The sequence below is a fragment of the Scyliorhinus torazame genome, chromosome 10, assembly GCF_047496885.1.
Source record: "Scyliorhinus torazame isolate Kashiwa2021f chromosome 10, sScyTor2.1, whole genome shotgun sequence".
NCBI lineage: Eukaryota > Metazoa > Chordata > Chondrichthyes > Carcharhiniformes > Scyliorhinidae > Scyliorhinus > Scyliorhinus torazame.
In genome coordinates, this window is record NC_092716.1 from 184305282 (window position 1) to 184321344 (window position 16063).

The following is a 16063-nucleotide window of genomic DNA, read 5'->3' on the forward strand; positions in this document are numbered from 1 at the left end:
GTGTCTTCAGTTGGGGGAGGGTGTATTCCCTGTGTCTGGGGTTGGGGGAGTGGTCTATTCCCTGGGTCTGGGGTTGGGGGAGGGTGTATTCACTGTGTCTGGGGTTGGGGGAGGGTGTATTCCCTGTGTATGGGGTTGGGGGGTGTATTCCCCGTGTCCGGGGTTGGGGGGAGGGTATATTCCCTGTGGCTGGAGTTGGGGAAAAGGTGTATTCCCTGCGACTGGGGTTGGGGGAGTGTGTGTTCCCTGTGTCTGGGGTTGGGGGAAGGTGTATTCCCTGTGTCTGGGGTTGGGGGGAGGGTGTATTCCCTGTGCCTGGGGTTGGGGGGAAGGCGTATTCCCTGTGTCTGGAGTAGGGGGGAGGGTGTATTCCCTGTGTCTGAGGTTGGGGGGAGGGTGTATTCCCTGTGTCTGGGGTTGGGGGAGGGTGCATTCCCTGTGTCTGTGGTTCTGGAGGGTGTATTCCCTGTGTCTGGGGTTGGGGGAGGGTGTATTCCCTGTGTCTGGGGTTGGGGGGGGGGAGGGTGTATTCCCTGTGTCTGGAGTTTGGGGGAGGGTGTAATCCGTGTCTGGAGTTTGGGGGAGGGTGTATTCCCTGTGTCTGGGGTTGGGGGAGGGTGTATTCCCTGTGTCTCTGGTTCTGTAGGGTGTATTTACCTGTGTATGGGGTTGGGGAGGGAGTATTCCCTGTGTCCGGTGTTGGGGGAGGGTGTATTCCCTGTGTCTGTGGTTCTGGAGGGTGTATTCCCCTGTGTCTGGGTTTGGGGGGAGGGTGTATTCCCTGTGTCTGGGGTTGGGGGAGGGTGTATTCCCTGTGTCTCTGGTTCTGTAGGGTGTATTTTTCTGTGTCTGGGGTTGGGGAGGGTGTAATCCCTGTGTCTGGGGTTGGGGGGAGGGTGTATTCCCTGTGTCTGGGGTTGGGGGAGGGTGTATTCCCTGTGTCTGAGGTTGGGGGGAGGGTGTATTCCCTGTGTCTGGGGTTGGGGGAGGGTGTATTCACTGTGTCTGGGTTTAGGGGAGGGATTATTCCCTGTGTCTGGGGTTGGGGGAGGGTGTATTCCCTGTGTATGGGGTTGGGGCGTGTATTCCCTGTGTCCGGAGTTGGGGGGAGGGTATATTCCCTGTGGCTGGAGTTGGGGAAAAGGTGTATTGCCTGCGACTGGGGTTGGGGGAGTGTGTGGTCCCTGAGTCTGGGGTTGGGGGAAGGTGTATTCCCTATGTCTGGGGTTGGGGGGGGGAGGCTGCATTCCCTGTGTCTGGGGTTGGGGGGAAGGCGTACACCCTGTGTCTGGAGTAGGGGGGAGGGTGTATTCCCTGTGTCTGAGGTTGGGGGGGAGGGCGTATTCCCTGTGTCTGGGGTTGGGGGAGGGTGCATTCCCTGTGTCTGGAATTGGGGGGAGGGTGTATTCCCTGTGTCTGGGGTTAGGGGAGGGTGTATTCCCTGTGTCTGGGGTTGGGGGGTGTATTCCCTGTGTCTGGAGTTGGGGGGGAGGGTGTATTCCCTGTGTCTGGAGTTTGGGGGAGGGTGTATTCCCTGTGTCTGGAGTTGGGGGGAGGGTGTATTCCCTGTGTCTGGGGTTAGGGGAGGGTGTATTCCCTGTGTCTGGGGTTAGGGGAGAGTGTATTCCCTGTGTCTGGAGTTGGGGGGGGAGGGTGTATTCCCTGTGTCTGGAGTTTGGGGAGGGTGTACTCCCTGTGTCTGGGGTTGGGGGAGGGTGTATTCCCTGTGTTTGGGGTTGGGGGAGGGTGTATTCCCTGTGTCTGGTGTTGGGGGGGGGGGAAGGTGTATTCCCTGTGTCTGGGGTTGGGAGGAGGGTGTATTCTCTGTGTCTGGGGTTGGGGGAGGGTGTATTCCCTGTGTCAGGGATTGGGGGAGGGTGTATTCCCTGTGTCTGGTGTTGGGGGTGGGTGTATTCCCTGTGTCTGGGGTTGGGGGTGGGTGTATTTCCTGTGTCTGGGGATGGGGGGAGGGCGTATTCCCTGTGTCTGGGGTTGGGGGAGGGTGTATTCCCTGTGTCTGGGGTTGGGGGAGGGGTCTAATCCATGTGTCTGGGGTTGGGGGAGGGTGTATTCCCTGTGTATGGGGTTGGGGGGTGTATTCCCTGTGTCTGGGGTTGGGGGGTGTATTCCCTGTGTCTGGGGTTGGGGGGGGGGGGAGGGTATATTCCCTGTGTCTGGGGTTGGGGAAAAGGTGTATTCCCTGCGACTGGGGTTGAGGGAGTGTTGTTCCCTGTGTCTGGGGATGAGGGAAGGTGTATTCCCTGTGTCTGGGGTTGGGGGTAGGGTGTATTCCCTGTGTCTGGGGTTGGGGGGGAAGGCGTATTCCCTGTGTCTGAGGCTGGGGGAGGGTGTATTCACTGTGTCTGGGCTTATGGGGGTGTATTCCCTGTGTCTGGAGTAGGGGGGACGGTGTATTCCCTGTGTCTGGGGTTGGGGGAGGGTGTATTCCCTGTGTCAGGGGTGAGGGGAAGGTGTATTCCGTGTGTCTGGGGTTGGGGTGAGAGTGTATTCCCTGTGTCTGGAGTTGGGGGGAGGGTGTATTCCCTGTGTCTGGTGTTGGGGGAGGGTGTATTCCCTGTGTCTGGGGTTGGGGTAGAGTGTATTCCCGGTGTCTGGGGTTGGGGGAGAGTGTATTCCCTGTGTCTGGGTTTGGGGGTGAGTGTATTCCCTGTGTCTGAGGTTGGGGGAGGGTGTACTCCCTGTGTCTGGGGCGGGGGAAATGTGTATTCCCTGTGTTTGGGGTTGGGCGGAGGGTGTATTCCCTGTGTCTGGGGTTGGGGGGAGAGTGTATTCCCTGTGTCTGGGGTTGGGGGAGGGGTCTATTCCCTGGGTCTGGGGTTCGGGGAGGGTGTATTCACGGTGTCTGGGGTTAGGGGAGTGATTATTCCCTGTGTCTGGGGTTGGGGGAGGGTGTATTCCCTGCGACTGGGGTTGGGGGAGTGTGTGTTCCCTGTGTCTGGGGTTGGGGGAGGGTCTATTCCCTGTGTCTGGGGTTGGGGGGGAAGGCGTATTCCCTGTGTCTGGGGCTGGGGGAGGGTGTATTCCCTGTGTCTGGGGTTGTAGGGGTGTATTCCCTGTGTCTGGGGTTGTAGGGGTGTATTCCCTGTGTCTGGAGTAGGGGGGAGGGTGTATTCCCTGTTTCTGGGGTTGGGTGGGTGTATTCCCTGTGTCTGGAGTTGGGGTAGGGTGTATTCCGTGTGTCTGCAGTTAGGGGAGGGTGTATTCCGTGTCTCTGGGGTTGGGGGGGGGGAAGAGTGTATTCCCTGTGTCTGGAGTTAGGGTGAGGATGTATTCCCTGTGTCTGTGGTTCTGGAGGGAGTATTCCCAGTGTCTGGGGTTGGGGAGTGTGTATTCCCTGTGTCTGGGGGAGGGTGTATTCCCTGTGTCTGGGGGAGGGGGAGGGGTCTATTCCCTGGGTCTGGGGTTGGGGGAGGGTGTATTCACTGTGTCTGGGGTTAGGGGAGGGATTATTCACTGTGTCTGGGGTTGGGGGAAGGGTGTATTCCCTGCGACTGGGGTTGGGCGGGGTGGGCGGGGGGGGAGGGTGTATTCCCTGTGTCTGGGGTTGGGGGGGGGGGAAGGCGTATTCCCTGTGTCTGGGGCTGGGGCAGGGTGTATTCCCTGTGTCTGGGGTTGTAGGGGTGTATTCCCTGTGTCTGGGGTTGTAGGGGTGTATTCCCTGTGTCTGGAGTAGGGGGGAGGGTGTATTCCCTGTGTCTGGGGTTGGGGGGGTGTATTCCCTGTGTCTGGAGTTGGGTGAGGGTGTATTCCGTGTGTCTGGGGTTAGGGGAGGGTGTATTCCGTGTGTCTGGGGTTGGGGGGAGAGTGTATTCCGTGTGTCTGGAGTTGGGGGGATTGTGTATTCCCTGTGTCTGGGGTTGGGGGGAGGGTGTATTCCCGGTGTCTGGGGTTGGGGAGGGTGTATTTCCTGTGTCTGGGGTTGGGGGGGAGGGTGTATTCCCTGTGTCTGGGGTTGGGGGGAGGGTGTATTCCCTGTGTCTGGGGTTGGGGGGAGGGTGTAATCTCTGTGTCTGGGGTTGGGGGGAGGGTGTATTCCCTGTGTCAGGGATTGGGGGGAGCGTGTATTCCCTGTGTCTGGTGTTGGGGGTGGGTGTATTCCCTGTGTCTGGGGTTGGGGGGAGGGTGTATTCCCTGTGTCTGAGGTTGGGGGGAGGGTGTATTCCCTGTGTCTGGGATTGGGGGAGGGTGCATTCCCTGTGTCTGGGGTTGGGGGGGGGGGGGAGGGTGTATTCCCTGTGTCTGGAGTTTGGGGGAGGGTGTATTCCCTGTGTCTGGAGTTTGGGGGAGGGTGAATTCCCTGTGTCTGGTGTTGGGGGAGGGTGTATTCCCTGTGTCTGTGGTTCTGGAGGGTGTATTCCCTGTGTATGGGGTTGGGGGGTGTATTCCCTGTGTCTGGGATTGGGGGAGGGTGCATTCCCCTGTGTCTGGGGTTGGGGTGGGGGAGGGTGTATTCCCTGTGTCGGGAGTTTCGGGGAGGGTGTATTCCCTGTGTCTGGAGTTTGGGGGAGGGTGTATTCCCTGTGTCTGGAGTTTGGGGGAGGGTGTATTCCCTGTGTCTGGTGTTGGGGGAGGATTATTCCCTGTGTCTGGGGTTGGGGGAGAGTGTATTCCCTGTGTATGGGGTTGGGGGGTGTATTCCCTTTGTCCGGGGTTGGGGGGAGGGTATATTCCCTGTGTCTGGGGTTGGGGGGTGGGTGTATTTCCTGTGTCTGGGGTTGGGGGGTGTATTCCCTGTGTCAGGGATTGGGGGGGGAGCGTGTATTCCCTGAGTCTGGTGTTGGGGGTGGGTGTATTCCCTGTGTCTGGGGTTGTGGGGAAGGCGTATTCCCTGTGTCTGGGGCTGGGGGAGGGTGTATTCCCTGTGTCTGGGGTTGTACGGCTGTATTCCCTCTGTCTGGAGTAGGGGGGTTGGTGTATTCCCTGGGTCTAGGGTTGGGGGGGTGTATTCCCTGTGTCTGGAGTTGGGGGGAGGGTGTATTCCCTGTGCCTGGGGTTAGGGGAGGGTGTATTCCGTGTGTCTGGGGTTGGGGGGAGAGTGTATTCCCTGTGTCTGGAGTTGGGGTGAGGATGTATTCCCTGCGACTGGGGTTGGGGGAGTGTGTGTTCCCTGTGTCTGGGGTTGGGGGAGGGTGTATTCCCTGTGTCTGGGGTTGGGGGGGAAGGCGTATTCCCTGTGTCTGGGGCTGGGGGAGGGTGAATTCCCTGTGTCTGGGGTTGTAGGGGTGTATTCCCTGTGTCTGGGGTTGTAGGGGTGTATTCCCTCTGTCTGGAGTAGGGGGGGAGGGTGTATTCCCTGTGTCTGGGGTTGGGGGGTGTATTCCCTGTGTCTGGAGTTGGGGTAGGGTGTATTCCGTGTGTCTGCGGTAAGGGGAGGGTGTATTCCGTGTGTCTGGGGTTGGGGGGGAGAGTGTATTCCCTGTGTCTGGAGTTAGGGTGTGGATGTATTCCCTGTGTCTGTGGTTCTGGAGGGAGTATTCCCGGTGTCTGGGGTTGGGGAGGGTGTATTCCCTGTGTCTGGGGTTGGGGGAGTGTGTATTCCCTGGGTCTGGGGTTGGGGGAGGGGTCTATTCCCTGGGTCTGGGGTTGGGGAGTGTGTGTTCCCTGTGTCTGGGGTTGGGGGAGGGTGTATTCCCTGTGTCTGGGGTTGGGGGGGTGAGGGTGTATTCCCTGTGTCTGGGGTTGGGGGGAAGGCGTATACCCTGTGTCTGGGGCTGGGGGAGGGTGTATTCCCTGTGTCTGGGGTTGTAGGGGTGTATTCCCTGTGTCTGGCGTTGTAGGGGTGTATTCCCTCAGTCTGGAGTAGGGGGGAGGGTGTATTCCGTGTCTGGGGTTGGGGGGGTGTATTCCCTCTGTCTGGAGTTGGGGGAGGGTGTATTCCGTGTGTCGGGGGTTAGGGGAGTGTGTATTCCGTGTGTCTGGGGTTGGGGGGGGAGAGTGTATTCCGTGTGTCTGGAGTTGGGGGGATTGTGTATTCCCTGTGTCTGGGGTTGGGGGGAGGGTGTATTCCCTGTGTCTGGGGTTGGGGGAGGGTGTATTCCCTGTGTCTGGTGTTGGGGGGGAGGGTGTATTCCCTGTGTCTGGAGTTTGGGGAGGGTGTATTCCCTGTGTCTGGGGTGGAGTTGAGGGTGTATTCCCTGTGTCTGGAGTTGGGGGGAGGGAGTATTCCCGGTGTCTGGGGTTGGGGAGGGTGTATTCCCTGTGTCTGGGGTTGGGGGAGGGTGTATTCCCTGTGTCTGCGGTTGGGGGAGGGGTCTATTCCCTGGGTCTGGGGTTGGGGGAGGGTGTATTCACTGTGTCTGGGGTTAGGGGAGGGATTATTCACTGTCTGGGGTTAGGGGAGGGTGTATTCCCTGCGACTGGGGTTGGGGGAGTGTGTGTTCCCTGTGTCTGGTGTTGGGGGAGGGTGTATTCCCTGTGTCTGGGGTTGGGGGGGGGGGGGGGGGGGGGGAGGGTGTATTCCCTGTGTCTGGGGTTGGGGGGGAAGGCGTATACCCTGTGTCTGGGGCTGGGGGAGGGTGTATTCCCTGTGTCTGTGGCTCGGGGAGGGTGTATTCCCTGTGTCTGGGGTTGTAGGGGTGTATTCCCTGTGTCTGGGGTTGTAGGGGTGTATTCCCTCAGTCTGGAGTAGGGGGGAGGGTGTATTCCCTGTGTCTGGGGTTGGGGGGGGGTGTATTCCCTGTGTCTGGAGTTGGGGGAGGGTGTATTTCGTGTGTCGGGGGTTAGGGGAGTGTGTATTCCGTGTGTCTGGGGTTGGGGGGAGAGTGTATTCCGTGTGTCTGGAGTTGGGGGGATTGTGTATTCCCTGTGTCTGGGGTTGGGGGGAGGGTGTATTCCCTGAGTCTGGGTTTGGGGGAGGGTGTATTCCCTGTGTCTGGTGTTGGTGGGGAGGGTGTATTCCCTGTGTCTGGAGTTTGGGGGAGGGTGTATTCCCTGTGTCTGCGGTGGAGTTGAGGGTGTATTCCCTGTGTCTGGAGTTGGGGGGAGGGTGTATTCCCTGTGTCTGGGGTTAGGGGAGGGTGTAGTCCCTGTGTCTGGGGTTGGGGGAGAGTGTATTCCCTGTGTCTGAGGTTGGGGGAGAGTGTATTCCCTGTGTCTGGGGTTGTGGGAGAGTGTATTCCCTATGTCTGGGGTTGGGGGAGAGTGTACTCCCTGTGTCTGGTGTTGGGGGAGGGTGTATTCCCTGTGTCTGGGGTTGTAGGGGTGTATTCCCTGTGTCTGGGGTTGTAGGGGTGTATTCCCTGTGTCTGGGGTTGTAGGGGTGTATTCCCTGTGTCTGGAGTAGGGGGGAGGGTGTATTCCCTGTTTCTGGGGTTGGGTGGGTGTATTCCCTGTGTCTGGAGTTGGGGTAGGGTGTATTCCGTGTGTCTGCAGTTAGGGGAGGGTGTATTCCGTGTCTCTGGGGTTGGGGGGGAGAGTGTATTCCCTGTGTCTGGAGTTAGGGTGAGGATGTATTCCCTGTGTCTGTGGTTCTGGAGGGAGTATTCCCAGTGTCTGGGGTTGGGGAGGGTGTATTCCCTGTGTCTGGGGGAGGGTGTATTCCCTGTGTCTGGGGGAGGGTGTATTCCCTGTGTCTGGGGGAGGGGGAGGGGTCTATTCCCTGGGTCTGGGGTTGGGGGAGGGTGTATTCACTGTGTCTGGGGTTAGGGGAGGGATTATTCACTGTGTCTGGGGTTGGGGGAGGGTGTATTCCCTGCGACTGGGGTTGGGGGGGGGGGAGGGTGTATTCCCTGTGTCTGGGGTTGGGGGGGGGAAGGCGTATTCCCTGTGTCTGGGGCTGGGGCAGGGTGTATTCCCTGTGTCTGGGGTTGTAGGGGTGTATTCCCTGTGTCTGGCGTTGTAGGGGTGTATTCCCTCTGTCTGGAGTAGGGGGGAGGGTGTATTCCCTGTGTCTGGGGTTGGGGGTGGTGTATTCCCTGTGTCTGGAGTTGGGTGAGGGTGTATTCCGTGTGTCTGGGGTTAGGGGAGGGTGTATTCCGTGTGTCTGGGGTTGGGGGGAGAGTGTATTCCGTGTGTCTGGAGTTGGGGGGATTGTGTATTCCCTGTGTCTGGGGTTGGGGGGAGGGTGTATTCCCGGTGTCTGGGGTTGGGGAGGGTGTATTTCCTGTGTCTGGGGTTGGGGGGAGGGTGTATTCCCTGTGTCTGGGGTTGGGGGGAGGGTGTAATCTCTGTGTCTGGGGTTGGGGGAGGGTGTATTCCCTGTGTCAGGGATTGGGGGGAGCGTGTATTCCCTGTGTCTGGTGTTGGGGGTGGGTGTATTCCCTGTGTCTGGGGTTGGGGGGGAGGGTGTATTCCCTGTGTCTGGGATTGGGGGAGGGTGCATTCCCTGTGTCTGGGGTTGGGGGGGGGGGAGGGTGTATTCCCTGTGTCTGGAGTTTGGGGGAGGGTGTATTCCCTGTGTCTGGAGTTTGGGGGAGGGTGTATTCCCTGTGTCTGGAGTTTGGGGGAGGGTGTATTCCCTGTGTCTGGTGTTGGGGGAGGATTATTCCCTGTGTCTGGGGTTGGGGGAGAGTGTATTCCCTGTGTATGGGGTTGGGGGGTGTATTCCCTTTGTCCGGGGTTGGGGGGGTGGGTGTATTTCCTGTGTCTGGGATTGGGGAGGGATTATTCCCTGTGTATGGGGTTGGGGGGTGTATTCCCTGTGTCAGGGATTGGGGGGGGAGCGTGTATTCCCTGAGTCTGGTGTTGGGGGTGGGTGTATTCCCTGTGTCTGGGGTTGTGGGGAAGGCGTATTCCCTGTGTCTGGGGCTGGGGGAGGGTGTATTCCCTGTGCCTGGGGTTGGGGGGGAGAGTGTATTCCCTGTGCCTGGGGTTGGGGGGAGAGTGTATTCCCTGTGTCTGGGGTTGTAGGGCTGTATTCCCTCTGTCTGGAGTAGGGGGGTTGGTGTATTCCCTGTGTCTAGGGTTGGGGGGTTGTATTCCCTGTGTCTGGAGTTGGGGGACGGTGTATTCCCTGTGCCTGGGGTTGGGGGGAGAGTGTATTCCCTGTGCCTGGGGTTGGGGGGAGAGTGTATTCCCTGTGCCTGGGGTTGGGGTGAGGATGTATTCCCTGTGTCTGTGGTTCTGGAGGGTGTAATCCCTGTGTCTGGGGTTGGGGGAGGGTGTATTCCCTGCGACTGGGGTTGGGGGGGTGTGTGTTCCCTGTGTCTGGGGTTGGGGGAGGGTGTATTCCCTGTGTCTGGGGTTGGGGGGGGGAAGGCGTATTCCCTGTGTCTGGGGCTGGGGGAGGGTGAATTCCCTGTGTCTGGGGTTGTAGGGGTGTATTCCCTGTGTCTGGGGTTGTAGGGGTGTATTCCCTCTGTCTGGAGTAGGGGGGGAGGGTGTATTCCCTGTGTCTGGGGTTGGGGGGTGTATTCCCTGTGTCTGGAGTTGGGGTAGGGTGTATTCCGTGTGTCTGCGGTAAGGGGAGGGTGTATTCCGTGTGTCTGGGGTTGGGGGGAGAGTGTATTCCCTGTGTCTGGAGTTAGGGTGTGGATGTATTCCCTGTGTCTGTGGTTCTGGAGGGAGTATTCCCGGTGTCTGGGGTTGGGGAGGGTGTATTCCCTGTGTCTGGGGTTGGGGGAGTGTGTATTCCCTGTGTCTGGGGTTGGGGGAGGGGTCTATTCCCTGGGTCTGGGGTTGGGGAGGGTGTATTCACTGTGTCTGGGGTTAGGGGAGGGTGTATTCCCTGCGACTGGGGTTGGGGGAGTGTGTGTTCCCTGTGTCTGGGGTTGGGGGAGGGTGTATTCCCTGTGTCTGGGGTTGGGGGGGTGAGAGTGTATTCCCTGTGTCTGGGGTTGGGGGGAAGGCGTATACCCTGTGTCTGGGGCTGGGGGAGGGTGTATTCCCTGTGTCTGGGGTTGTAGGGGTGTATTCCCTGTGTCTGGCGTTGTAGGGGTGTATTCCCTCAGTCTGGAGTAGGGGGGAGGGTGTATTCCCTGTGTCTGGGGTTGGGGGGGTGTATTCCCTCTGTCTGGAGTTGGGGGAGGGTGTATTCCATGTGTCGGGGGTTAGGGGAGTGTGTATTCCGTGTGTCTGGGGTTGGGGGGAAGAGTGTATTCCGTGTGTCTGGAGTTGGGGGGATTGTGTATTCCCTGTGTCTGGGGTTGGGGGGAGGGTGTATTCCCTGTGTCTGGGGTTGGGGGAGGGGTGTATTCCCTGTGTCTGGTGTTGGGGGGGAGGGTGTATTCCCTGTGTCTGGAGTTTGGGGAGGGTGTATTCCCTGTGTCTGGGGTGGAGTTGAGGGTGTATTCCCTGTGTCTGGAGTTGGGGGGAGGGAGTATTCCCGGTGTCTGGGGTTGGGGAGGGTGTATTCCCTGTGTCTGGGGTTGGGGGAGGGTGTATTCCCTGTTCTGGGGTTGGGGGAGGGGTCTATTCCCTGGGTCTGGGGTTGGGGGAGGGTGTATTCACTGTGTCTGGGGTTAGGGGAGGGATTATTCACTGTCTGGGGTTAGGGGAGGGTGTTTTCCCTGCGACTGGGGTTGGGGGAGTGTGTGTTCCCTGTGTCTGGGGTTGGGGGAGGGTGTATTCCCTGTGTCTGGGGTTGGGGGGGGGGGGGGGGGGGGGGAGGGTGTATTCCCTGTGTCTGGGGTTGGGGGGAAGGCGTATACCCTGTGTCTGGGGCTGGGGGAGGGTGTATTCCCTGTGTCTGGGGCTGGGGGAGGGTGTATTCCCTGTGTCTGGGGTTGTAGGGGTGTATTCCCTGTGTCTGGGGTTGTAGGGGTGTATTCCCTCAGTCTGGAGTAGGGGGGAGGGTGTATTCCCTGTGTCTGGGGTTGGGGGGGAGAGTGTATTCCGTGTGTCTGGAGTTGGGGGGATTGTGTATTCCCTGTGTCTGGGGTTGGGGGGAGGGTGTATTCCCTGTGTCTGGGGTTGGGGGAGGGTGTATTCCCTGTGTCTGGTGTTGGTGGGGAGGGTGTATTCCCTGTGTCTGGAGTTTGGGGGAGGGTGTATTCCCTGTGTCTGGGGTGGAGTTGAGGGTGTATTCCCTGTGTCTGGAGTTGGGGGGAGGGTGTATTCCCTGTGTCTGGGGTTAGGGGAGGGTGTAGTCCCTGTGTCTGGGGTTGGGGGAGAGTGTATTCCCTGTGTCTGGGGTTGGGGGAGAGTGTATTCCCTGTGTCTGGGGTTGTGGGAGAGTGTATTCCCTATGTCTGGGGTTGGGGGAGGGTGTACTCCCTGTGTCTGGTGTTGGGGGAGGGTGTATTCCCTGTGTCAGGGGTGAGGGGAGGGTGTATGCCGTGTGTCTGGGGTTGGGGGGAGAGCGTATTCCCTGTGTCTGGATTTGGGGGAGGGTGTATTCCCTGTGTCTGGTGTTGGGGAGGGTGTATTCCCTGTGTCTGGGGTTGGGGGGGAGGGTGTATTCCCTGTGTCTGGAGTTGGGGGAAGGTGTATTCCCTGTGTCTGGGGTTGGGGGTAGGGTGTATTCCCTGTGTCTGGCGTTGGGGAGAAGGCGTATTCCTTGTGTCTGGGGCAAGGGGAGAGTGTATTCCCTGTGTCTGGGGTTGTGGGGGTGTATTCCCCGTGTTCGAGTAGGGGGGAGGGTGTATTCCCCGTGTCTGGGGTTAGAGGAGGGTGTATTCCCTGTGTCTGGGGTTGGGGGAGGGTGTATTCCCTTTGTCAGGGGTGAGGGGAGGGTGTATTCCGTGTGTCTGGGGTTGGGGGGAGAGCGTATTCCCTGTGTCTGGAGTTGGGGGGAGGGTCTATTCCCTGTGTCTGGTGTTGGGGGAGGGTGTATTCCCTGTGTCTGGAGTTGCGGGGGAGGGTGTATTCCCTGTGTCTGGAGTTTGGGGGAGGGTGTATTCCCTGTGTCTGGGGTTGGGGGGGGAGGGTGTATTCCCTGTGTCTGGAGTTTGGGGGAGGGTGTATTCCCTGTGTCTGGGGTTAGGGGAGGGTGTATTCCATGTGTCTGGGGTTGGGGTAGTGTGTATTCCCTGTGTCTGGGGTTGGGGGAAGAGTGTACTCCCTGTGTCTGGGGTTGGGCGAGAGTGTATTCCCTGTGTCTGGGTTTGGGGGAGAGTGTATTCCCTGTGTCTGGGGTTGGGGGAGGGTGTACTCCCTGTGTCTGGGGTTGGGGGAAATGTGTATTCCCTGTGTTTGGGGTTGGGGGAGGGTGTATTCCATGTGTCTGGGGTTGGGTGATGGTCTATTCCCTGTGTCTGTGGTTCTGTAGGGTGTATTTTCCTATGCCTGGGGTTTGGGAGGGTGTATTCCCTGTGTCTGGTGTTGTGGGAGGGTGTATTCCCTGTGTCTGTGGTTCTGGAGGGTGTATTCCCTGTGTCTGGGGTTGGGGGGAGGGTGTAATCCCTGTGTCCGGGGTTGGGGGGGAGGGTGTATTCCCTGTGTCTGGGGTTGGGGGGAGAGTGTATTCCCTGTGTCTGGGGTTGGGGGAGAGTGTATTCCCTGTGTCTGGGGTTGGGGGAGGGGTCTATTCCCTGGGTCTGGGGTTGGGGGAGGGTGTATTCACTGTGTCTGGGGTTAGGGGAGGGCTTATTCCCTGTGTCTGGGGTTGGGGGAGGGTGTATGCCCTGTGACTGGGGTTGGGGGAGGGTGTATTCCCTGTGTCTGGGGTTGTGGGGTAGGGTGTATTCTCTGTGTCTGGGGTTGTAGGGGTGTATTACCTCTGTCTGGAATAGGGGGGAGGGTGTATTCCCTGTTTCTGGGGTTGGGGGGGGTGTATTCCCTGTGTCTGGAGTTGGGGGAGGGTGTATTCCGTGTGTCTGGGGTTAGGGGAGGGTCAATTCCGTGTGTCTGGGGTTGGGGGGAGAGTGTATTCCCTGTGTCTGGAGTTACGGTGAGGATGTATTCCCTGTGTCTGTGGTTCTGTAGGGTGTATTTTCCTGTGTCTGGTGTTGTGGGAGGGTGTATTCCCTGTGTCTGTGGTTCTGGAGGGTGTATTCCCTGTGTCTGGGGTTGGGGGGAGGGTGTAATCCCTGTGTCTGGGGTTGGGGGGAGTGTGTATCCCTGTGTCTGGGGTTGGGGGGAGAGTGTATTCCCTGTGTCTGGGGTTGGGGGATGGATTATTCCCTGTGTCCGGGGTTGGGGGAGAGTGTATTCCCTGTGTATGGGGTTGGGGGTGTGTATTCCCTGTGTCAGGGATTGGGGGGAGCGTGTATTCCCTGTGTCTGGTGTTGGCGGTGGGTGTATTCCCTGTGTCTGGGGTTGTGGAGGGTGTAATCCCTGTGTCTGGGGTTGGGGTGGGTGTATTCCCTGTGTCTGGGGTTGGGGGGGAGGGTGTATTCCCTGTGTCTGGGGTTGGGGGGAGGGTGTATTCTCGGTGTCTGGGGTTGGTGGAGGGTGTATTCCCTGTGTCAGGGATTGGGGGGAGCGTGTACTCCGTGTCTGGTGTTGGGGGTGGGTGTATTCCCTGTGTCTGGGGTTGGTGGGTGGGTGTATTTCCTGTGTCTGGGGTTGGTGGGAGGGTGTATACCCTGTGTCTGGTGTTGGGGGTAGTGTGTATTCCCTGTGTCTTCGGTTGGGGGAGGGTGTATTCCCTGTGTCTGGGGTTGTGGGGAAGGCGTATTCCCTGTGTCTGGGGTTCTGTAGGGTGTATTTTCCTGTGTCTGGGGTTGGGGAGGGTGTATTCCCTGTGGCTGGTGTTGGGGGAGGGTGTATTCCCTGTGTCTGTGGTTCTGGAGTGTGTATTCCCTGTGTCTGGGTTTGGGGGGAGGGTGTAATCCCTGTGCCTGGGGTTGGGGGGAGCGTTTATTTCCTGTGTCTGGTGTTGGGGGTGGGTGTATTCCCTGTGTCTGGGGTTGTGGGGAAGGCGTATTCCCTGTGTCTGGGGCTGGGGGAGGGTGTATTCCCTGTGTCTGGGGTTGGGGGGGAGGGTATATTCCCTGTGTCTGGTGTTGTGGGGGTGTATTTCCTGTGTCTGGCGTTGGGGGGGGGGGGGGGGGGAGGGTGTATTCCCTGTGTCTGGGGTTGGGGGGAAGGCGTATTCCCTGTGTCTGGTGCTGGGGGAGGGTGTATTCCCTGTGTCTGGTGTTGTGGGGGTGTATTCCCTGTGTCTGGAGTAGGGGGGAGGGTGTATTCCCTGTGTCTGAGTTTGGGGGGAGGGTGTATTCCCTGTGTCTGGGGTTGGGGGAGGGTGCATTCTCTGTGTCTGGTGTTGAGGGAGGGTGTATTCCCTGTGTCTGTTGTTCTGGAGGGTGTATTCCCTGTGTCTGGTGTTGGGGGTGGGTGTATTACCTGTGTCTGGGGTTGTGGGGAAGGCGTATTCCCTGTTTCTGGGGCTGGGGGAGGTTGTATTCCCTGTGTCTGGGGTTGTAGGGGTGTATTCCCTCTGTCTGGAGTAGGGGGGAGGGTGTATTCCCTGTGTCTGGAGTTGGGGAGGATGTATTCCCTGTGTCTGGGGTTAGGGGAGGGTGTATTCCCTGTGTCTGGAGTTTGGGGGAGGGTGTATTCCCTGTGTCTGGAGTTTGGGGGAGGGTGTATTCCCGGTGTCTCGGGTTGGGGGAGGGTGTATCCCCTGTGTCTGGGGTTGGGGGGAGAGTGTATTCCCTGTGTCTGGAGTTGGGGTGAGGATGTATTCCCTGTGTCTGTGGTTCTGGAGGGTGTAATCCCTGTGTCTGGGGTTAGAACATCGAACATAGAACAATACAGCGCAGTACAGGCCCTTCGGCCCACGATGTTGCACCGAAACAAAAGCCATCTAACCTACACTATACCATTATCATCCATATGTTTATCCAATAAACTTTTAAATGCCCTCAATGTTGGCGAGTTCACTATTGTAGCAGGTAGGGCATTCCACGGCCTCACTACTCTTTGCGTAAAGAACCTACCCCTGACCTCTGTCCTATAACTATTACCCCTCAGTTTAAGGCTATGTCCCCTCGTGCTAGCCATTTCCATCCGCGGGAGAAGGCTCTCACTGTCCACCCTATCTATCCCTCTGATCATTTTGTATGCCTCTATTAAGTCTCCTCTTAACCTTCTTCTCTCTAACGAAAACAACCTCAAGTCCATCAGCCTTTCCTCATAAGATTTTCCCTCCATACCAGGCAACATCCTGGTAAATCTCCTCTGCACCCGTTCCAAAGCCTCCACGTCACTCCTATAATGCGGTGACCAGAACTGTACGCAATACTCCAAATGCGGCCGTCCCAGAGTTCTGTACAGCTGCAACATGACCTCCTGACTCCGGAACTCAATCCCTCTACCAATAATCGGCCAACACTCCATAGGCCTTCTTCACCACCCTATCAACCTGGGTGGCAACTTTCAGGGATCTATGTACATGGACACCTAGATCCCTCTGCTCATCCACACTTTCAAGAACTTTTCCATTAGCCAAATATTCCACATTCCTGTTTTTCCTTCCAAAGTGAAGCACCTCACACTTCTCTACATTAAACTCCATTTGCCACCTCTCAGCCCAGCACTGCAGCTTATCTATATCCCTCTGTAACCTGCTACTTCCTTCCACACTATCGACAACACCACCGACTTTAGTATCGTCTGCAAATTTACTCACCCACCCTTCTGCGCCTTCCTCTAGGTCATTGATAAAAATGACAAACAGCAACGGCCCCAGAACAGATCCTTGTGGTACTCCACTTGTGACAGAACTCCATTCTGAACATTTCCCATCAACCACCACCCTCTGTCTTCTTTCAGCTAGCCAATTTCTGATCCACATCTCTAAATCACCCTCAATCCCCAGCCTCCGTATTTTCTGCAATAGCCTACCGTGGGGAACCATTTCAAACGCTTTGCTGAAATCCATATACACCACATCAACTGCTCTACCCTAGTCTACCTGTTCAGTCACCTTCTCAAAGAACTCGATAAGGTTTGTGAGGCATGACCTACCCTTCACAAAGCCATGCTGACTATCCCTGATCATATTATTCCTATCTAGATGATTATAAATCTTGTCTCTTATAATCCCCTCCAAGACTTTACCCACTACAGACGTGAGGCTCACCGGTCTATAGTTGCCGGGGTTGTCTCTGCTCCCCTTTTTGAACAAAGGGACCACATTTGCTATCCTCCAGTCCTCTGGCACTATTCCTGTATCCAATGATGACATAAAAATCAAAGCCAATGGTCCAGCAATCTCTTC